Genomic DNA, 24424 nt, shown 5'->3' with positions numbered 1-24424 from the left:
GGTTGTTTGTTTTTTAATTTTTATTGTAGTATAGTCGATTTACAATGTTGTGTTATTTCTACTGTACAGCAAAGTGATTCAGTTATACATATACATATAACCACTATTTTTTTTTAGATTTCCCATATAGGTCATTATAGGGTATTGAATAGAGTTCCCTGTGCTATGTAATAGGTCTTTATTAGTTACCTATTTTATATATAGTAGTGCGTATATGTTAATCCCAATCTCCCAATTTATCCTTCCCTCCTTCACCCCACCCCCCGCCCCGGTAACCATAAGATTATTTCCTACATTTGTAGCTCTGTTTGGTTGTCTGTTTTGATTACCCAGTGACTCGCTGAAGCACTAGCTCAAAGGGCTTGCCTTTATTTCTCTAACTCAGAACTCTCCCAAAGTGGAAGCAGCTATCCAGGAGATGTTAGCCAAAAACATTTAAAGACAAATGGATTAGCTTCTGCCATCCAGGTCAAATGACAACCCAGGACAAATAAGACATTATTTTATTTCAGGTCCTTGTGATTTCTCAGGGGGTTTCTGTAGCAGCCTCCGAACTGTTCTCCTGGGATTCCAGCCTTGTCTCTCTGAACAATTTTTCATATGGCATCCAGAGTGATTTTTCTAAAAATGTAAATGTGACTGTATATCTTGCAAGCTTAAACTCTTAAAAAGCTCTCCATGTGGGCCCCTGCACAAAGATGACATGCAAATTTGCAAAAGGTTCCATATTTTTTAAGAAGAATGTAAATATATATATATATATACATATATATATACACTTCACTTTAATATATGTATTATATACAAATAATAAATATATATGTAAATATATTCAGGGTTTTCCAGGTGGCTCAGTGACAAAGAATCCTCCTGCCAATGCAGTAGACACAGGAGATGCAGTTTCGATCCGTGGGTCGGGAAGATACCTTGGAGGAGGATATGGCAACCCAGTCCAATATTCTTGCCTGGAAAATCCCATGGACAGAGGAGCCTGGTGGGCTACAGAACATGGGGTTGCAAAGAGTTGGACACGACTGAGCACACACACACAAATACATTTGTGCTACTGAATCACTTTGCTGTACCGCAGAAATCAACACAGCATTGTAAATCAACTATATTTCAATAAAATAAATTTTTAAAAAAAGCTCTCCATGCACCCAAGGGTATACACCTCTCAGCATAAGGTTCAAGGCTATCTGGCTATCTGCAGGTTGATCATGTCTTCTCCAGATCAGTGGTTCTCAGAATGTGGCCTTCAGACTGACCACACTGATCACTTCTGTCCACTAAATCAGAATCTCTGGGGATGGAGCCCAGGAGGCTGTTTTAACAAGAGTGGATTCAATGAACGTGGAAGTTTGAGACCACCATTCCAGATTAATGAATGTCTTTGGGCTTTCTTCTTGGACCCCAAGCTTCAGCCGTACTGAACCATCAGTTTCTGGAGAGTGGTTGCTGTCGCTCCTCTTTGGGGCTTTGCTCCCCCTGTGCTGTTTCCGCTGTGCTTCCCCCACCTCCCCCAGATGCTTTCCTCCATCTCAGCCTTTATTCCATTGTAAGGCTTTTGTTTGTTTTTGTCTGTCTTCCCGACTGCCATGTAAGCTTTGAAGGCAAAGGCACCACCTTAATCATCATCGCATCTTTAGGGTCTTGCCAGGAGCTCAATAACTATTTTCTTAATGACTTGAGTTTGAGAGGGATAGAAACTTAATTGCTAAAAGCAGGGAGCATTCAGCTACTGAGATTCATGAGGGAGAACCAGTGTCTTGTGCTATTATTTAAGAATAAAAAAAAAAAAAGAATAAATAGAGTTAACATATACCTACTAGCATTTTATTCCAGCCCTCCTGAATATCACTGCCCAGTGATCTCTTAAGCAAGTTGATGACAGTGGGAAGGAAAGGAAGTGATGAACAGTGATATTGTGAAGAAAATCAATACCAATGAATGGATGTGAGAGCGGTGCTTACAACTCAGGATCTCATCTCTTCTCATATTTTAATCCAGAAGGCCAGAGTCCTAAGAACTGAACAATAACAACGATAGCATCAGTCCAGCTTTATTGAGCATCTACTCTGTGCAAGACTTTACCTGGGTTAATATTCACAACAACCCTAGGAGGTAGGTATTATTATTGAGAAAACAGAGTCATTAAATATTTGCTTAAGATCTTATATACTGAAACCACTGTTACTGGTACTTACTGTTCATGAGTTACATGGCCCCAAATTACATCCCTTCCCCTAATCTTCACAGGTTGACGTGCACATGAGACCTATAGGTACAGGTAAACAAATCACGCAAACTCAAGGGACAGGTCTTTTGGAAAATGGTTTGGGTGTATCATCTTTGACTAGAACACACAAGTTGTTATTATAATATCTCAGCGCAATTGTTGGGGCAATAAGTAAAAATGGGGGAGGGGGGACTTCCCTGGCAGCCCTGTGGTTGAGACTCTGAGCTTCCATTGCAGCGGGCAGGGGTTCGATCCCTGGTGGTGGAACTAAGCTCCCACATGCTATAGCCAAAACAAACAAACAAAAACTGGGGGACAGAATTTGCTTGCCCTCCTAATATGTGCACCCGTGGTCACAGGAACCTCCATTACTCTGTCATCACAGCGTGTTGTAATTACTTGATGTAACTGGAATTTGGTTTTCCTGTTCACGGCTGCCATTCCTGTATAGCACCTGCCTCGTGGTTATTGCTGTTCAGTCACTAAGTCATGTCCGACTCTTTGCGACCCCATGGACTGCAGCATGCTGGGGTTCTTGGTCCTTCACTGTCTCCCGGAGTTTGCTCAAACTCATGACCGTTGAGTCGATGATGCCATCCAACCATCTCATCCTCTGTTGCCCCCTTCTCCTCCTGTCTTCTATCACCGACCAAGCCCACTGGGGACTAACACAAGCTCCTTAACCTCATCTGGTCTGTCTGATCACCAAGATTTTCTCTAGTTTCTCTGTAAAGTTCCACACAGGGGTCTATGAATGGAAACAAACAAGTGCAAGTTTACTTTAGCTACTGTAGTTAACTGTCATTTCTTTGGAATGGTCACATCAGACACCTGTGCATCTGATTGAGAAAAAAGAACTTAAAACGGATCTTACCCCTTTTAAATTTTAAAGAAATATCCTTGGCCAACAATTATTTATTTAGGCTTCTGTGCCTGGGAGTGCATTGTGTAAAAGAAAATGTAGAAGGTGTCTAAAATATTTAATTTCTTTTTTTGATAAAAGAAACTTCGACATGGTTCAAAAATTTGAAGAGAGAAAAATTCCCCTCTCACCTCATCTTCCAGTTGCTTGTTTCCCCTCCCTGAAAACAACCAGTATTATTTAAGAGGTCACAACTTCTCCCAGAAACATGTTTTAAGTGTAGGCAAGTACATATGTGACTCCTTAGGTGGCTCAGATGGTAAAGAGTTTGCCTGCAATGCAGGAGATCTGGGTTCGGTCCCTGAATCGGGAAGATCCCCTGGAGAAGGAAATGGCAACCCACTCCAGTATTCTTGCCTGGAGAATCCCATGGACAGAGGAGCCTGGCAGGCTCTAGTCCATGGGGTTGCAAAGAGTTGGACATGACTGAGTGACTTCATTTTCACTTTTCAAGTACATACGTAAGACATTTTTTCTTTCCTTCCTTAAATAAATGAAAGCATGTCAGAGACATCGTTTGACATATTATCTGTTTTGTTTTCACTTACTATATTTTGGCGATCACTCTCATATATTTACGTATGTGTAGTATATGAAAGACTTCCTCTTTCTTCTTTAATGGCTGGATACTCTTCTACTGTCTATTTGATAATAGCAACACAGCACTAATGATAATATTAAATATATAGTGTTAGTGGCTCAGTCATGTCTGACTCTTTGTGACCCCATGGACTGTAGCTTGCTAGGCTCCTCTGTCCATGGGATTCTCCAGGCAGGAATACCAGAGTAGGTAGCCATTCCCTTCTCCAGGGGATCTTTCCGACCTAGGTATCAAACCCAGGTCTCCTGTAACGCAGGCAAATGCTTTACTATCTGAGCCACCATGGAAGTCCAGAAATATATAGGAGCTAAACTCTAAGATTTTTATTTATATTAGCATATTTAATCCTCTCAACAATAGTATGAACTAGGTATGATTATTCTTCCCATTTTGCAGAGATGAAAAACTGAGGCTTTGAGTGTTTAAATAACTTGCCCAATGCCACAAAATGCATAAATGATGACCAAGACACACTATCTAATTTGAGAGGCCTGGTGCAAAATGAAAATGTGAGTCCCTTATTCAGAAAGCAGGGGAGAAAGTACCATTAATGTTACTAAAAGATAAAGTAGACCTTTCTTTCATGGTCTCTGTCTTGACTTGACATGCTGCTTTTTATTTGCTGTTCAAAGTCATCTAAGTAAAGAAAACTTAAAAATTTAAATTGTTATTATGAAATTTACCATCTTACATTGCGCAATGCCAGTTTTAAAGAGCATTTAACGTGGATGTTGAATCACCAAAATTATACAATTTGTATTCTGTAGCTTGTACTTGCACATTGCATTTTGTTCTTAGCAGAACAATGGGAAACTGGATAAATGAATTCAAATGTTTTGATCTCACTTCTTGATACATGCACCTTCTACCAACACTTAACTTTCAGCTTCCTGATAAGCAAGGAAGGAGCAAAAGGAAAAGGAACTCTGGGTTGCCTTGTGTGTCACTTCCTTCTATGTCATCACTTTCAGCATAAGTGATTGGCTAATATGGAGAAGTAACACAAGTAAGAAATGATATGATGCGGTTCTTTGATCTTCCATGTTTCTTAGAATACCACTGTTGGGACTTCCCTGGTGGTCCAGTTCCAATGCAGAGGGCACAGGTTTGATCCCCAGCTGGGGAACTAAGATTCCACATGTGTGGCCAAAAAAAAAAAGCTTATAAAAGAAAGCCACTATCTGCTTTTTGGCTTCAGAGCAAGTTCTAGGTCAAATGGAAAGCATGGCCTCTCGAGGCTTATTCAGTCACCTCTCAGGGCTTATTCAGTCATACATGTAACACACTTATCTTGTATACCTTGTACTCATTGGCCAAGTGTCCCACGTATCTCAAGCTCGCTCTCCAGAATTCTGTGCTCGTGGAACATCACAGATGCTATTTGTGAGTGAGGTGACAAAAGAATTGTGACACCCAACTGCTCTGAGCTCCTCCACTCATGCATTGACTTCATTGCTTCATCAGACTTCACCTACAAAACTCAAATTCAGAAGTGAAATTGTTCATATTTCAAGAGGCAACAGCAAAACTTGGGGCCCTTTTGAGTGTGGGGCCCTGTGTGACTGCACAGGTCACATGCCCGTGAAGATAGCACTGGTGACGAAGCAGCTGCCAATCATAATTTATTCAACAACTCCTATAATGATGTGCATTTAAGTCTTATTCCCCTCATCTTTCTATTACAAACAGCGTTTCAAAAACAAACAGACCAATAACCATGTACATGCAGATTATCTAAAAATGTGTAAGTAGGGAAATGTTTGTTATACTTTTTTCATTTTGTTTAATGTGCTCTGACATAATCTTAATTATCTCGTTGAGATGCAAGCCTTCTTTCTCATGAGCAATTCCACAGGAATAATAAACAGCCCCTGGGTCTTCCCTGGTGGTCTAGTGGTTAAGAATCCTCCATGCAAGGCCTGGGACGCAGGTTTGATTCCTGGCCAGGGAACTAAGATCCCATGTGCCTCAGAGCAACTAGAGAGCCCACGTGCTACAACTACTGAGCCTGCACCCCACAATTAGAGAGTCTGCACGTGGCAATGAAAGATCCTGCCCGATGCAAATAAGATCCAACGCAGTCAAAAAATAAATAAGTAAATCGATATTAAAAAATAATAAACAGCCCTATGTTCCCAGACTTCTCATAGAATGGAGAAGATAAATTCTAGAGAATGAAACAGTGCCTGCCACATAGTAGGTGCTCAATAAATATTTGAGGAATGAATGAATTCCTAGGGATGGAATTGCTAAATTAAAGGTTATTTGCATTTGTAATTTTGATGGCTATTACCTAATTGCCCTCCATAGATATTGGAACAACTTATATTTTTTTCAGTGATACAAAAAATGTATTTCTCCTCTCCATTGCTAACACAATGTGTTAGCATTATCATCATGACCTGTTTGTATCTCAGTGGAGTATTTTTGTTTTGTTTTTTCAGCCATGCCATGTGGCTTGTGGGATCTTAATTCCCCAACCAGGGACTGAACCTGGGCCCCTGCAGTGAAAGCTCAGAGTCCTAACCATTGGACTGCCAGGGATTACCTCAGTGGAGTTTTTATGTCTTTTCATAAAGTTGAGCATCTTTTCATTTATTTAAGAGCCGTTTATATTTTCCTTTTTGTGAAATTTCTGTCATATTCTTTATCCGTTTTTTTCCTACAGAGATTTAAAAAAAATTTTTTTTAACTGAAGGAATATTGCTTTACAGAATTGTGTTGGTTTCTGCCAAACATCAACATGAATCAGCCATAGGTATACATTTGGCCCCTCCCTCTTGACATTTCCTTTGTGAAATATAACATGCGGTCAGAAAAAAAAAAATATATATATATATATAAAAGTTTGGGAGTACAGTTAAATATATAGTTACAGAGCAAATACTTGTGTACCCATCACCTGATCAAAAAGAACACTGCCAGCCCCCCAAAACAACCCCCTACTCCCAAACAAAATTCCTTCTGCCCCTTACTTGCTCTCTTGACTTTTGTGTTCATTTCCTTCTTTTTCTTTATTTTACCTCCTATCTATGTATCCCTAAAGAATATAGTTTAGTTTTGCCTGCTTTTAAACTCTATATAAATGGAGTAATACGTATATATATATATAGTATCTTGCTTTTTTGTGTGTTCAATGTTATCTTCGTAAAAAAATTATTCATGTTGTTGAATATAATCATAATTTATTAGTTTTCATTGTACAAATATATTGCAATTTAGTCATTTTATGCTTGGTAGACATTTGGGATGTTTCCTTTCTCTGGGTCACTGAGGAACAACGCTGCCATGAATATTCTTGTACAGTCATCCTGACCCTTAAAATTCTGCATTTCCTAAATATGCATGTAGTAGTCGAACTGTTCCCATAGAGTATGTATATCTTAACTTTTATTAGATTATATCAAAGTCATTTCCAAAGTTGCTGTACCAGTTTATACTCCCACCAGCAGTGTATAAGGATTGTTAGGCTTTATTTATTCATTTGTAGGAAGTTTTATAAACAGCATTATGGAAATTAGCCCTTTGTAATATGAGTTGCCAGACCTTTTCTTTCCCAAGTTTACAATCCCTTTAAAGAGGCACTGAGGCTATTTCCCCTTAGAGGGATGAAAATGTAACTGGAAAAAGTGGAGTATTCTAACTTTGCAGCATTTAAATGAAAAGCAAGAGTCTGGGCTAACCTCCTTATCACTCTTAATTTGCTATTATGTAAGTCATTAATACAGATAATCTTAGCAGAAATTTTCATGGAATGTTCTTGAAAATAAGACATCAAATATAATAATAAAGATAGCTTAAAACTGAGTGTTTAGCCTGTGTCAGGCACTATTTTCAATTCATTATATGTATTAACTAAGTTAATCCTCACAAAACCCCTAGGAGGTAGGTACTGTTTTTTGCCTTATTTTACAGAATTATCGAATAGATATTGAATTGCAGATGTTTTCCAGGGTTGACTTGAACAATATTAATAAATTCAAAGATTCTTTCTTAATTGATAGAAAGATGTTTTCTTTTTATAATTTGTTTTTCCTTTTGGTAATGAATAATACTGTTTTCCCCATCTTTTTCGACCCACAATATACCTCAGAGCTTTCTCTCTCTTTTTTTTTTTTGAAGACAGACAAAGTATATATATACATCTTTCCTGCAACCCTCCATTCTCCACCCCTATTCTGAGATGTCAGACATCTTCAGGCAGGACTGGGAACTTGAGGGTGCTTGGAGCAAGTGGGGAAGGGTAAGAGACACAGAGGTGGGGAAGAGAGAAGCAGGGTCACATACCTGTGTGGGTGTGTGGAGGGTAGAAAGGATGATTTCTTTCAGATTGGGTTTCTTAACCTGAAGTCCATAGATTAGGAAATCCATGAGCTTGGATAAGGAAAAGTAATGTACCTTTCTTTTTGCTAAAGTCTAACAGAAAATTAGTATTTCCCTCAACTATAAATGGAGATAACAAACTAAGTAGTGTTAGCAGTACCTGTGATCTTGTCAGCAGTAGAAATCACAGGTATTTTCTTATGATGGTGTTTGTGGATATCTTGTCTTGAAATATTTTAACTCATTTACTACCTCAGAATTATGGTGGTCTTTAGGCTCGCCACTAGATCTTAGTATTTAATGGATTTAATATAAAGCACATATACTACTACATTATACTTTAAAAATATTCTGAAAATTGTATTTTAATGTAACTTGTTCCTTTGAATTTCTGGGTATATTTGTTATACATTTAAAAACATTCTGAGAAGGGTACATGGTATGAAAAAGTTAAGAACTCTGCTTTTTTAGTATTCTCTTGGCTTTCGCTCTTGGTTTTTTAATTAAAAAAAATTTTTTTTTAATTGAAGTATAATTGATTTACAATGTTGTTAGTTTCAGGTGTATAGCAAGCTCTCATTCTTATTGCATGAGACTAAAGACGGTCCCTGAAATGAGTCGTACGATCTGTGAGGTTCTCATAGTTTTATTGTTTTATTTTTCCAGAGACCCTTCCTCCCTTAACTTTCATACCTCTTCACTATTTGTTTTTCTTATCTCACAAACCCTCTTTCTGTTTGTTTACACTCCTTACTTTGTTGTGGATGTCTTTTTCTGTTTCTATGGGGAGTTCATCCTTTAGCACGTCACTGATCGCCATATTTATATGAAGAACGCTATCCTCTCCCCAGATTATCCACCCCTTCCTGAATTCCATAACTCCAGTTGTCCCGGAACACTTCTCCTTGGTTTTACCCCTGGCACGGGAAATGAACAAACTAAAAACTAAAATTCCTCACCAAATCTACATGCTGTCCCTCTTTGTCCGGACCACCATTTTAACTGTCCCCCTGGTTTTGGCACCTTATAGTTATTTTAAAATTTAAGCCACGTAATTAAAAAAAAAAAAGGAAAAAATGGAAATCTTTAAAATCAAAAGATACAAAAGGATATATATAGTGAAATGTAAGTCTTCCTCGCACCTGATCCCCTCAGCTCCCCTCCCAGAAGGAAACCAGGTTACCAGCTCTTAAGAGTGATTTTTGATTCTTTATTTTGGCTATATCTCAAGTCCTTCCTTGTCTGTGAGATGTGTGTCCTTTCCTCTCCAGGCCCTTGTGACCTTATATCTGGTTGACTTTCTATGTAAGTATTTGTATGTGTGTATTTTATATACAAATATAAAATCTCCCTCTGTGGCCTTCCGGCCTCGAGTTTTCTTCACATCGCTTCCTGGATGAAGAACCTACAAGGGTGAGGGGCCGGGGTTGGGGGTGATGGGGAAGAGGATCTAAAGGGGATTTAGGTAGGGGGTTCGGAGTGACAGACTTGCGGGAAGCTCTGCCAGGATTCCTATTTCTCTTCCTGCCACCTGAGGCCCATTTCCAGTCCTCTCATCCAAATGTCTCTCATTTCCAAGCTCCGAGACAGAGACAGCGAGATACACAGAGACAGAGACGCCAAGGCACCAGCATCCCTCTCCCCTTCTGTCCCGCCCCACCGCTCTGACGGACATTCGCCGCCAGCCAATAGAGATCCCTATGTCCCCCGGAAGGGCCAATGAGAGATAGAGGAGGGCGGAAGATTCCCCGCCCCCACTTCTAGGCTTGGTTGAGCTGTGCAGGTAGGTTCGGGGGCCGGGGGAGCCGCCGTTGGCACTGGTGCCCCGGGGGGTGGGGGCACGAGTCGGTAGGGGTGATGGTGGGGAAGGGGAGGCGGCCCCAACGGCGGGAGCCCGAGGGGGCGGCCCGGCCGGGAGGCGGGGGGCCGACGGGCCCGGGGAGCGGGCGCCGCCGAGGGCCCTGGAAGCGACTGGGCTGGGGGAGCGGGGACGCGTGTGTGGGGCATAGGGACCCCCGCCCCGCGCCCACCCGCAGGCCTGGGCCTCGGGCTGCGGGCTGAGGGGTCGGGGGCCTGGTACTCGGGGGGCGGGCTGGGCCGGGCCCGGGGCCGGGGGCGCCGAGCACAGCCCGGGGCGCCAGGCCGAGCCGAGGTGGGACGGACCGACGCGGAGAGGAAGGGAAGCTGCATCCCGCGGGCCGCCCCCTTCCAGAAGCGAGCGGAGCAACGGCCGCCGGCGCCCTGCCCTGAGCCCCCTCTCCCTTTCGCCCCCTCCCTAACAATGGGTTTGGGGCAGAAGGAGTCGCCTCACAGCGGGGAGGGGGGTCGGTTTGGGACTGGGGTCCAGGGTGGGGGGAGGGGTGGGAACTCTGGCTCTCCCCTTTCTCTTCGCCCCTTCGCTCTTGCGTTGGGGATTATAGAGGGGCTCTTAAACCGTCCCCGGACTTGGGTCAGAAGTCAAACTCCCCCCAACCCTCCCCCCACCAAAAAAAAAAAAAAAAAAATCCGACGAGCGTAAGGAAAGTGATGCCAAGTCTTCGACGCCAAAGTGACACACGCATAGCAAGAACAAATCCACTCCAGAGGTTTTTATTTTTAATTTTTCTTAAAAATGAGGGTACTGTAGGCTTTGAATTTTTTTTAATTTATTTTACAGAGGTGGGTGCTGTTATTTTTGTCCCTAATCGGGCAAGCCTCCATTTTAAGCGAAGCAGTAACTGGTTAAGCTGGAATTTTCATTCAGGCCTAGGAGGAGAGCACGAATCCTACAAGAGGTCATTTAATCCATCCTCCTACCTCCACACAAACTTGGCTCAAAATTAAGTTGTTTGGCCTGTTATTAAAGATTTCTAGGAAAGAAGGGTCTTTTATTTGTAGCACTTCAGTCAAGAATGGCTATTATTTTTCCACATAGAATGGGCTCTGCAACTTAAACTCAAGAAAATTTAGGACAGTCAAAATGATCAGAGGGATTAATTTATTAAAACTAAATGTGGCAAGGGCATTTTTTAGTGATCAGATAAAAAAATCACTTTTTAATAGTGTTTATGAAGTAACCCTGGACAATCATTTTTCTATCTGGGAAATAATTCTGATAAGCAATTTTATATTATCTAAAATACGTGTTACACATTTAATCCAATTTTATGGAAAAATGTATTTCTTCCTACCTGTGGAGAAACATACACCACACACATTTGTCCTTTTCCAAAGGGGACAGTTATTTTCTACATCTTTTTAAGATGGTGAGGCGAATAGTACTTTGAATCTCTGTCCAGATAGTTTAAACTATATGCTTATTTTTGGATTATTTTTAGTCTAAATGAAAGTCCTCTCTTTTTCAGATACCTTCTTGAAACAAAAAATTTTCCTACCTGCTTATACTTGGTAGCTGGGGAATTACTAAGACTCCATTCTTGCTCCTTTCTGAGTATTACTGCCTGAACTACTCCTGACACTATGAATGCTACTTGGATGCCTCTTAAGGTAAGATGTGTGGGTTTTTTTTTTTTTTTAATTATAAACGTCTTGTTTTTTATATTTTTTTAAGAATTAAGGTGTTTTTTTTTTAAAGTTTTTGAATTTGCAGTTCTTCAACCGTCTTACCTGACATTCCTTTCCCTTGTGTTTGCCTCCTAGAACTTGTTGGTTACTCCTTTGTATTGCTCCTGTCCTTAATTATTGGTGTTAAAATACTAATGAAGTTCTCAAATTAACTTCCATGATAATGATGTGTTTATTTTTTAGCTTTAAATTGTGACAACCCCATACAGTTGTAAAATTCTGTTCCAGTCTCAGTAGGATGGACTGGCAATTCAGACAGCCGGGTCCACTTTCAAACAGGTCCTTTAGTATTATCGTAGGTGCTAGGGTGTGTCCCACTCTTGCAAATCTGTAGCTGATTCATGTGTTACAGAAGATGTGTCACTTGCCACTTATTTACTCTGAAACTTGATTTAGTATGTTTAGAACATTCTAAGACCTGTTTGTTTATATGTATAGCTTTGTGGGAGAGTTTTCCTGCTATTTCCTAGTCCTTTGTATGCGAGTTTGTACTATTTTTCTCAACAGGTAGCACTTTGTGCCATGTTTCATCTCACAAGATAAACCTCTTTGGGGGCAGTGTGAGAACATGATCTTTACATGAAAAAACTCTCAGTGATGTGGTAGTTCTCCTTTCTCTTGACTACTTCCAGTTTCTTGTACATAAATGGCCAGAAAACTCTCTCCATTAAGAAAGACTAAACAGAGGATAAAGCTTAAGATACATGGAGGGAGGAAAAAGGAAGGATGGGGAAAGATAAGGAGTAACAGAAACCCCCCACTAGCTTTACTGGATGGTACAGGTTGTTTTCTTCAGAGCTAAATACTAATGTAGTTAGATTATTGTCTGTTACCCTGCCCTGTAGAATTCCAAATTAATGCAGTGAATGAATACGTCAGATATTAATGCAGTCTGTGTAAACTAAATACTTGGATTGCGGGAAATCTTTAGGTAAATGTAGACTGAGTTCTCATCTTCATTTATGTTCCAGCTGCTACTGTTGGCTGAAGAGTGCTTATATTAGTGTAAAGGAAGTCAGAGGGACTCAGTTTTTCCAGCCATTCTCCCTGTAGAGTTGGTGGTGTTGCATGGGGAACCCAGCCGGAAGTCCTGAACCGTAGGAACTGGAGGGCCTTGTACAAGAATATTTCTCTTTGGTATTGAATGTTTAGTGCCGGGACCCGGTGGCCTCTGTTCTCTTTAGGAAGCAGACAAGGGGATATCAACAGGTACTAGTTCCCTGGGCTTCACTAGTAGCTCAGTGGTAAAGAATCTGCCTGCCAATGCAGGAGACTCCGGTTCCATCTCTGGGTAAAGAAGATCCCCTGGAGAAGGAAATGGCAACCCACTCCAATATAAGAATATTGGGAAATTCCATGAACAGAGGAGCCTGGCGGACTACGTATAGTCCCTGAAGTCGCAAAGAGTTGGACAGAACTTAGCGACTCAAGAACAACTAGAAACCCGAGGAACTGGGGATCAATATATTAGATTTTTATTTCATAGTCATTTTGGTTCTAAAAATGGATTAGATATACAGAGGCCTGCTTTTTTACATATGACATTTTACCTGTAAGTCTTGGAACCTGGGTAAGTTCTACAGTAATCCTTGAAGTTGTACCAAAGGTCTCTGGCATGATAGGAATAGAGAGTGAAGTCAGTACTCCAGACTGTTACCACCTGTTAACTACTTAAGAATGTAGTTATGTGACTGCCTTAATTTAATCCTTTGATCAGTTGAAGACCGTTTCTGAGTCTGAACAAATTTTTTTTTTTGTTAACATTTTCCTTCTCCTTTTATGACTTAAAAAAAAACCTTAAAAACTGTGGTGTTTGAGCTGGGCAGGGGGGAAAAGGCACTTTCTTGGAGGGGGGAGAACAGGATATCATTGAATTTGCAGGACGGAAAATAAAAATGGGATAGAGAACTTTATTCTTTTTTTCAGTTGTGAATAGCTTTAAAATGTTTCTGAGATGTGTTTTCAGATTGCAGTTACTTATTTTTAAGTAAAAAGTGGGTTAATTAAAATGTATATATACTTTGGAGCCAAAATATTAATTTTCTGTAGTTCTTACACTTTGATTATTTTATTTCAAAATAAACTCTCGTTCTGTAGGTATTACTCAAACGTTAGACCCCAGTGTGTATTTATTTATGTTCCCAGGCTGGTAGAAAATAGTGCTAATGTCTACCCTTTTTAAGAACCAAAGCATCAAAGGAAACATAAATAACATAAAGGAAATATAACTCCCCAAAAAACTCAATTGAAGGCACTCTTGTTAATTAGTTCCCATGGAAATTATTTATCCCGTTCTCTTTCTATCAGGGGTCTGCAGCTGTTTCAGTGCTAGCCATGACTAAGCAGTAGCAGTGATATTTGATGTTTTCAGGTCCAGTTGTCAGGGTTAGGGCATGGGTGAAATGGAAGAGCAGGGAGGAGGAGGATTGGGCAAGTTGGAGAAAAGTGAAGATGAGATGGAGCGAAGAGACACAAGGCCTTTGGTGTGTCGTGGGTCCACCATCCGTCATTTCATGTACCTCTCAGGGACTGCTGGTAGCTTTGCGTGCTGGTGCTTTGTGTACTAGACCGAACTGTAATGAACGCAAGTAAAAATATTCTTGACAGACAAAAGGATGCAATTAAAATGATTCAAAAGGCTATGTAAAGATCTACAAGATGCAGAGCAGTGTGTATGATGTGTTTTGTCTGTTTTTTTTTTTTTTTGAAAAAAAAGGGAGAAAAACAATTTTTATTGGCTTGTTGTGTATGCATAAAAAATCACTTTAGAAGAGTAAACAAAAAAAAAAGAGTAAACAAGAAAATGGTGATGTTGGTTACCTGTTATGTCTAGGAACTGGGCAGGCAGAGGACAGAGTGGGAAGGAGACTTCTCACTATTATATTTTTTCACACTTTCTGATGTTTGTATCAAAATTTAAAAATTAAATACAAATTAAAAAAAAAAAAACAATTTAAAAAGCAGTATCTCAGTCCTTACATCTTCTCTTCTCCTGTGTCTGGAAGTTAGAGAAAAGTCAAGGGATCACAGATGAGAGAGCAGACAGCCCTTGAACAGTTGAAGGGATGTGTAGACAAGGGATACTGTAATCTAGGGCCCATTTTTTCCTGGGATCTTGAAGGATTTTGAATTTATAGATTTAGATTTCTGGTATTGATTTGCAAGGTCAGACATTAAAAATTTTCACTTGCACTTAAAATGTTAGTAAAAAAGGATTTTTTGTTTATTTCCTCAAGTTGGCAGTTAGATTCACTGTCATATTCTTGGTTGTGAGATGTGGGGCAATTTTAAGAAAATCTCTTGAAGATTCAGGGTTCTCCTTTGTATTGGAAACAAAAATGAACATGTACTTTAGACTATTGTTGTGTATATTAGATCTGTAAAGTACATAGTGTTTGGCTTAGTGACTACCACTGTTATTAAAATAATTACTATAAATCATAGTTCCTTATAGCTAGTGGTCATACTGGGGGCTCTGTCTGCTGTCAGGCAAGTTTTTTATCCTCTTAGAGACCTGGTGTCTTCATCTGTGAAAAGGGTATAATTATAGTATCTAGATCCTGGGGTGGATTTTGTAATGACTAAATGAGTTTGTTGATGCGAAGTGCTTAGAATAATACTTGGTATGTGCTCAATAAACCTGAGCTACTAATTTTCTTCATGACATCTGTTTGCTAGGGCTGCCATAACAAAGTGGCACGAAGTAAGTAGCTTAAACAGCAGACATGTATTGTCTCTCAGTTCTGCAGGCTAGAAGTCTGAGGGCAGGGGCATTCTCCACCTGAGGGCCCTTGGGCAGGATGTCTTCCAGGCCTCTCCTCTAGCATCTGGTAGATCTTTGGCTTTTAGCCACATAACTCCAATCTTAGCACAAAGTTCTCTCTGTGTATGTATCTCTTTTGTTCAAAAATTCTCCTTTTTTAAAAGGACAGCAGTCATGTTGGATTAGGGCACATTCTAATCTCCTCATTTTAACTTGGTTATCTCTGTAAAGACTCTTTCTCCAACTGTGGTCACATTCTGAGGTACACAGGGTTAGGAGTCCAAAATATTTTCTTGAGGGTTTGGGAACACCGTTCAACTCATAATAGCATCTTTTAGCCTTGAGAGCCCCATAGACTAATGTTACTCATCAAGGGTAGCAGACCGCCAACACTTATACATAGGAAATGAAAATTTGGGTGCAAATTGGTCACATGATTTAAAGAAGTGGATTATTTCTGTAGGTGTCTCATATATTTGTCCTTTTATTTTTATTGAAGTATAGTTGATTTACAAGGTTGTGTTAGTTTCTGCTGTACAGCAAAGTGGTACATAACTGAATCAGTTTCACATTTGTTTCCATTAATATTCATTGCAAGGTATTGGATATATGGTTCCCTGTGCTATAGAGTAGGACCTTGTTTATCTTATTTGTCTTTAATGTCTAGATTTTTGTTGTTGAGACTTTAGATTTATATAAAATTGACACTTTAGAAGGTGGTAATATTCTTTTTGTTTAGCTATCGGTAAAATTCTGATTTGAAAGTTTAAGGTCAAGATTATAGTCTGCTCTCCATGTCTCCTCCTTTGTGGAAATTGATGAAACCTTGAGATTTCCTTACTACCTAAGAATTAGGCCCAGATACCTGTCTCAAATTAACACCTCCTTGTCTGTGTGAATAGAGAGATGTTTTATCTTCACTCAGATGCCATATTTGAAGAAACAGGCATGGTTATCCTCCAACATTTGACTTCTTCTGGGGGTGGACAGTATGGGTCATTCCAGAGAGAGCAAGACCTTGAGGAAGTTCCTCTTGTGAACCAGCTGATATGTCCCGCCCTCTGCTTCCATTCCCCTCCTGTTTGTCTTGAGGGTAAAGTTCAAGCTTTCTGACACAGCGTATAGACACATGATGGTCTGGCTACTGTTTTGTTTCAAAATCTTTCTCTGCAGGCCAGTTATACCCTTTTGTTTGATGGTTTCCTCTCATGAAACTCATGTGAATACTGTGAAAGTTTTGAAAAATTTTCTAATAGATATTATATACTTTTCTGCCTCCTTAAAAAAGTACCCTGTACAAAATTTTATCTTAAATAATATTTCAGAATTACAGAAGAGTCTCCCTATGTACATCCTAACTCTACTGTGCTGAGATGTAATGTGTCTTTGCAGGTCGTAAGGTAAACTGTATTCATGGAGTAGTGTGTGCATATATTTCATACTCTTGGGCCAGTCTTCATACTCTTTTGTCTGTGAGTAATCTACTTTCTTGATCTCCTACCTTAATATCTGGCCATTACTGGCCTTGCTCCAGCCTCCAGCAGCTCTCCCCTCTATTTTAATGCCTTCTTTCTCTGGGAGGTTAGGATATCAGCAAACTAAACTTGTATAAATTATTTGCCAGGGAAGGTGAGTAGACCTTTGATGATGGCTAGAGTGAGCCGTCTTGTTCCAGTACTTATCCAGCCAAGTATTCTATGGATAAAATACGTGAAAAATGACAGCTTTTTGACCATCTAATGCAAATTGTGTGGTTTTGCTTGTGTGCATTTTATGGAGAGGAAGAGTCCATTACTTTGCTCAGCTTTTTACCGTGATCCGGGACTGCTTTTTTTTTTTTTTTTTTTCCGGGACTGCTTTTGATAAATCCGTGCTATGAAATTGCTCTGTTAATTGTCATCGGAGGCTAGTTCCCAAATTCCTTCTCCTGTCTACCTGTCCTGGAAGGAAGTGTTGGGTAATTGTTTGGACTGGGGGAGGAAGGGCCGCTTGACTAGGCCAGAGAGAGGGCTGACCATGCTGAGGCAGAGCTGGGGGAAAGAAGTCAAGTCGTGAGCAGGAGAGCAGCTCTGGGCATTGAGGACAAAGGGGGTAGCCATAGTAAGTTCTGGAAGCTCAGAGAATGTACTTAGATACTTAACTTGAAGAAATAGAAAAATGCTATCTTTTTAAAGAATTTTATATTTGTTCTGAACAGTCTAGTGATTTTAGTTTTTGCTAGATTTTTTTCTTGCTTAGAAATCATCTTGTGACCTGTTTGCCACCTAGATCATAGTTTAATGAGACAGCTGGATAAGAGTGAAAACAGGAGTAAAAGAATAAAAGAATATAATGCTACAATTCTAAAAGCATCTTACTGTGGAGGGTTCTTCAGAAGTTAAGCAGCTCCCTTGCTTACAGAGAAAACCCCTTTCCACAGAGCCTGTGGGGAAGAGACCCTTCTTGGGCCCACCCTATCCCTGTCTTTGTTTCTTCTCATACTAGGCCACCTCTCTGGTCTCTTGCGCTGTTTTCTTCCTCATCATAGATACCTCTGTCTGTCATTTGTCCCTTTTCCCATCCTGTTTTTACCCTCTCATTCCCTGTTGGCTCTTGTCCATCAGCTTCTAAACACACTCCAAGTCTCTCACTTTTTATAAACACAGAACTCCTAAACTGCAACGGCTGGTCCCTTTGCCAGAGAAGTATTTGTCTCGCTTCTCCCTGTGTGTTCCACTGTACCTGCCCTTATGGAGGCATCCCTTTCCTTATTTTCTGAGGCCTCCTTGTGGTTTTTGATGCCATGGACCATTGTTGTCCTTGGCTGTGGTGGTGGTGGTCCCTCCTGCTTCCTGTCATTTCTGAAAGGCATTGTAGAGCCGGGATACAGAACATGGTCTCTGGGGGACTTCCCTGGTGGTCCAGTGGCTAAGGCTCCATGCTTCCAATGCAGGGGGCCCGGGGTTCGATTCCTGGTCAGGGAAGTAGATCCCACATGCTGCGACTCAGACCCAACACAGTCAAATAAATAAATAAAAACAAATACTATTTCAAAAAAAAAAAAAAAGAACATGGTCTCTGGAGTGAGTCCTTTAGATTCAGATTTCAGCTCTGCCATACTTTGTGCCTCTCTCTGCGCCTCAGTTACCTCATCTGAAAAATGGGAAAATAATAAAAGTGATGGCACTTAGCCTTCCAGGACTGTCATGAAGAGGAAATGAATTAATGCGTGAAAAGCATGTAGGTGAGTGCCTGACGCACAGTGAAGTACGAATGGTCTGAGTGCTGGCTTTTTCTGTCATCGCTGTTGCCTCTGGCTGTTCGTTCTCAGTTTTCTGTGCAGACATCTGTCTCTTTCAGTCAGGGTTTGCCTTGTCTTGGCCTTCTCTCCTCATAGCCTATGTAGTTCCTGAGGGAAACTTAGGTAAGTTTATGTCTCACCACTGTATGAGTCTCACATCCATATACCTATGATTTGCAAGCGGTTTTTCCCCAGAGCTAAATGGTCTCCTTATAGGACCGTATGTCTCCTCCCCTTCACTTACTTGGCTTTCGAGGTGGAGTTCAAACCAAGCACCCAGGCCCTTGGCCCAGGTCGTCTCTTTTTCTCCTTCCTGAGCTCTTCACTCAATAGCACTGAACTGCTTGCAATTCCTTCTGTACACTTTGTTGTTCTTTTGCCTCTAAATCTTCACACAAACAGCTGCCACTGTTTAAAATGACCATCCTTTACTAAAGTGCTACCCTGTTCTAGAAACATACTCTTCCTAATTCTTTAATAGCAGGGAGGTGTAGTAACAGCAGTAACTGACATAGACGGTACCCAGGCTTTGCCTTCTCCAGACAGCTAGTTTCCCAGTTCTCTGAGAGTAGGGGCTTTGTCCTGTCTGTCATCATCACTGCTGGCAAAGTGATGGCACTTAGTAAATGTGCGTTGAATGAATGAATCGTCTGAGCACTGCACTGCCCAACCTGTGAATTGCATCTTGGAGGTTATCAGTAGAGAAGTTGAGTTAGCTACATCCATTTGCGAATCCTGGCCTTACCCTTTGGAACTGTAGGACCCAGTCTGTTTAGTGTGAGCAGCGTTGTAGCTTTGGACTAAGGATTACAAAGAGGGTTTTTTGTTTTTTTTTTTAAATCCTTCATTAAATGATGAAGGGCACGTAGATTTTTTTTTCTTATTTTTGCCTTTAAAAAAGAGAAGATAACCAGTGTGCTGACAGCCCAGTGTCATCTGACAACTAGAATGTTTTACATTATTAGAATAAAGTTATGGGGACTTCTTTGGCAGTCCAGGGCTTAGGACTTGATGCTTTCACTGCTATGGCCCCAGGTTCAATCCCTGGTCAGGGAATGAAGATCCCTTAAGTGCCCACGCAGTGCGGCCATTAAAAAGAAAATAAAGTATACAGAAATGAGTTTTAGGCTTGTAATGTTCCATCCAGTAAGTAACTTGGCAGTGACCTGATTATAATTTAAACATTTTTGGTGACATTAATTATTAAATATAAGTGATCAGGTGTTCCCTTTCTCCTTTTCCATCACATCTCTGTTAAGTATGGGTTTAGACACATAATGTTTTATCTTTTATTACCATGTATAAATTGTGTTTATAGCAACAACTTAGGAAATGGCAAGCTTTTAATGGACAGAGGAACCTGATGGGCTACAGTCCATGCGGTCGAAGAAGAGTTGGACATGACTTAGCAACTGAGCACATACACACAGGTATTTAAATCTAGGTCCGGATCATGGTATGCTGCAATCCATGGGGTCGCAGAGTTGAACATGACTGGGCGACTGAATAACAATAACCGGATCATGGTAATAATTTTTTGGCCAGGAGAGGGAGCTGAAGTCACTGATATGTGACTCCATCTAAGCTGGTTTTCAGTTTCATCAAGGCCCAAAGAAAGTAAAAGAGCCTTTCTGACAGAGATCATGATTAGAGTTCACAAAGAAGAAATACAAATGACCAAGAAGCATATAAGAAGCATTTTTATTCTGATGCATAATCAAGGGAATTCAGATTAAAATGATATACTACTTTTTTTTAACCTATCAAATAGGAAGGTGGTGGTCTCTAAAACTGCTGATGGAAGTGCATTGGGCCCAAGTTTTCTGGGAGGTATTTTGCCACTACATATCAAAAAACCTTAAACTGTCCTTTCATTCAGTAATTCTAGGAATTTATCTTAAGAGGGGAAAAATAGAGATAGAAAAATTTGTGAACAAAGATATTCATTGTAGCATTATTTATACAAGTAAGAATTGGGAATAAACTTGAATGAGCAGTGAGATTAATGGGTAAATTATGGCATATTTAAGGGTGAGTTGTTATTACAGCCATTAAACAATATTTTAAAAGAACTTTTAGTATCTTATGTTGTGTGTGTTGTGTATGTGCTCGGTTGCTCGGTTGTGTCCGACTCTTTTGCAACCCCCATGGACTGTAGCCTGCCAAACGCCTCTGTCCATGGGGTTTTCCAGGCGAGAATGTTGAGTATATGATAAATGAAAAATTCAGGATATAGAGATATATAAGGTGGATTCTAAATATATAAAAGATAAAGAATGTATATGTATATTTTACACACATGGAACCATGCAGAGTTAGGGGTGCTGACGTCCATGCAATAGAAAATACACATATAATTTTAGAGTAGATCCTCTGTATCTGCAGCTCTACATCCAGGGATTCAGTTGAGTGTAGTAAGTATTGATTGGGGGAAATCCGAGTGTAAGTGGACCAGTTCAAACCTGTATTATTCAAGGGTCAGCTGTACACACATAGGTAAAAGAATAAAAGAACTGTACCAGCAAGCCTTACTGAGTCTCTTAGGGACTGTCAGCCAACTGTCATGTCTTAGTTGGCACCAGGGGATGTTTTGAGGTGAGGCAGTTATCTTAGAAGATGTTAACCTCATTGGGTGATGGTTGTATGGAGTTTGTTAAACTCTATTTTTGTGTACATTTGGAACATCATAATGAAATGTGTAAAATAAAATGAAAATGTTAACCTCAGAAATTTAAGGCCTCAGATGTCATTTCTATCTGGTAGGACCTCAGAAGGGACTTAATATACCTGAACTTAAATACTTCTTGAGTATTCTTATCCCTAAATACCACTTGGTGATAAAGCATTCCATAACTTTCTATTCATCTTTTGTGGAAAAAAAAAGATCCACCTTTTCAAGTTTAAAAGCCTAATATATGGTACCAAGATTTGGTGAATAGATTAGTATTTAATATTGGTACGCTTTCTGATTTTGATCATAGTGCCCCTTGGCTTTCATTTCATGTTTTTCAGCTGAAGATGATTGATTTTAAAATGTAATCTGCAGTGAAATCTCCTTCAGTCTCTTAGTCATTCCATTTACGTACACTTCTCTGGATCTTTGTCAGCATTGCTTTGTTTTTCTAGATTTATGGTAACCAATCAGAATTGCATTTCAAATATAGCTTAATTATGATTTATTAGGCGAATAGGAAAATATGTTCTATTCACAGTCTTTTCCTTGTTGCCAGTAGAATGTGCAGTCCCACCCCTCTGCGTGCAAAAATCCCATTGTCTTTAGGCAACATTCTGTAATTATCCAAAGATTTCTTTTTTGACTGGAAGCCATGCATCCTTTAGGTACAACTTAGATTTTTTTTCCTGTAAATGCTTTACTTTTCACTTTTTCATGCTGCACTGTTAATACCTGCCATTTTCCTGCCTGTAGTATTTTAGCCGCCTATATCTCAGAGGGCTCTTAGAGGTAATTCAGAGTAAGAATCACCCCCTTCAGTTAGTTCTGGTCTGGAGCTTAGAAAGCTTGTCATTATGTTAGCTGAAATGTGTCCCTCTGCAGTTTCCACTCTGGGCCTAATTTTGTCTACACAGGAACTGCCTGGAGCACCTCTAGTTTCTCTTCTGCTAGAAAGCCTTGCAGATAGATATTTAGACAGCTTTCATGCTTGCAGAGTATTCTCTCAACTAAAAATAAATCTTTGTTTTTGCAAATGTTTCTCATTTGATAACACAAATCCTTTCCACCTCTCGGTTTCCTTATTTTTTCCAGTTCATTGTAGTATTTCACTATCAGGAAGCTCATCACTCCATCTGCAAAATGGGAAATTCTCTGTGTATCTTTCATATAATTTATGAAAATGTTAAATATAGCCTTTTGAAAACATTACCTAAGATCAGTGCTTGTACTTCATATGGGGAAGTACCTCAGCATCGATCCACCCATAATTTCTGTCTCACCCAATCTAGACGTGCCTCCTTAGTGCAGTAGGTGGTGTGCAGTCTCATAAATCACGCCCTTTCCATGGTAAATACTCTCAACTGTGCGGTCACTCAGGCTTTTTAAAAACAGCTTTTTATTTAGAATCTTACCAAGACTTGTAAAAGCCTACATAAATTATATTCAATACTTTCTCCTCAGAGAGTTTGGATTGACTGGTGTGTGATTTCATCTTTCAGAAGCCATGTTTGTCTTTTCCTCAGAAGGTTATTTATGCTGATACGTCTTCTGATCCCATCCTCTAGTAGAGATTTGCCAGTTTGACCGAATTGAAGCTTACAGCAAGAGCCCTTCTCTTGAGTAGATGGGAGTTATATCTATCTATATCTGTGTATCTATACATACCTTATTTATTTGGCTTTTCTAACTGTGGAACTCGGGCCCAATTGTCGTGGCGTGCAGGCTTAGTTGCTCCATAGCGTGTGGGATCTTAGTTCTCCAACCAGGGATTGAACCCACATCCCCTGCATTGCAAGGTGGATTCTTTTCTTTTTTTTTTTTTTAATGTTTTTATTTTTGGTTGTCCTGGTTTTTTGTTGTGCATGTGGGCTTTCTCTAGTTGTGGCAGGTAGGGGCTACTCTTTGTTGCAGCTTCTCCTTGCGGTGGCTTCTCTTGCAGAACACAGACTCTAGAGTACTTGGGCTTCAGTAGTTGCAGTACTCAGGCTCCATAGTCATGGTATATGGGCTTAGTTGCTCCTAGGCATGTGGAATCTTCCTGGATCAGGGATCAGATCCATGTCCCCTGCATTGGCAAGCAGATTCTAATTTACTGTACCATTAGGGAAGTCCTGCAAGGCAGATTCTTATTAGACCTCCAGGGAAGTCCCCAGAGATTACTTCTAAAATGCAGAGAATACTTCGGGGTTCCATGACTACCTAACATCTGATATATTAGTTTGGAAGCATCTTGTTTGTTTAATGATGAATTTGATTCATTCTCAGTGATTTTTAGACTTTAAAGAGTAATTTAGAAATAGATTTCTTCCTCATATCTTCTTTAGTAGGTATTGAAACTAATTACAGTTAGGTCTGTCAGCTGTCTTGCTGTTGTCACTGTTTAGACCCTGTTTATCAAGTGCTCCATCAGTCTTTATTCAGCATCTGGCTTTTTCTATGTTTAAACCACCTCTCTGTGGCTTTGCATTTTCTTGCAAGATTTTTAATTGTTTTACCTACATAGGCCTTAGTGCTCTTGATCAGCTATAGTTTATGATATTTTGTTGCTTTTTCTCATTTTTTGTTGTTTATTTTGAGCAAAGTTATTCTTTTCTCTCCGCACCTCCCTTCCTTCTCCCTGCCATGCTACTTAAGGATTTAAACATTTTGGTTGAGCATCTGACTTCTTTGCTTTCTTACAGTCAAGTATTTTTACAGTCCATCTCTATGCTGTGTGTTAAACATTTGCTTTATGCATTTATTTATTTTTGGCTGCACTTGGTCTTTGTTGCTGTGCATGGGTTTTCTCTAGTTGCGGAGAGCACAGGCTACTCCGGTCGCGGCGCTTAGCCTTCTCACTGCTGTGGCTTCTTTTGTTGGGGAGGACAGGCTCCAGCGTGCACAGGCTTCAGTAGTCGTGGCACGTGGCCTCGGTGGTCATGCTCCGGGCTCTAGAGCACAGGCTCAGTAGTTGTGGCACACAGGCTTAGTTGCTCCACAGCATGTGGGATCTTCCCGGATCAGGGATCACAGCCGCGTCTCCTGCATTGGCAGGCGGATTCTTAACCCCTGAGCCACC

The 24424-nt window shown here is 40.2% G+C and overlaps 1 protein-coding gene across 1 annotated transcript in view; it reads left to right on the top strand.

Annotated features, from left to right (window-relative positions):
* The first annotated feature begins 9756 nt into the window (after positions 1-9756).
* The window catches only part of KANSL1 (KAT8 regulatory NSL complex subunit 1), a 172888-nt gene continuing 158220 nt past the window's right edge, over positions 9757-24424 (top strand). Inside the window, 2 exon segments of the mRNA XM_043904919.1 lie at positions 9757-9868; positions 11430-11571. The gene's annotated coding sequence lies outside the window, so the exon portion shown is untranslated.

The sequence above is a fragment of the Cervus elaphus genome, chromosome 5, assembly GCF_910594005.1.
Source record: "Cervus elaphus chromosome 5, mCerEla1.1, whole genome shotgun sequence".
NCBI lineage: Eukaryota > Metazoa > Chordata > Mammalia > Artiodactyla > Cervidae > Cervus > Cervus elaphus.
The sequence above is the reverse complement of the archived record's forward strand: the minus strand, read 5'-3'. Positions and strand labels throughout refer to the sequence as shown.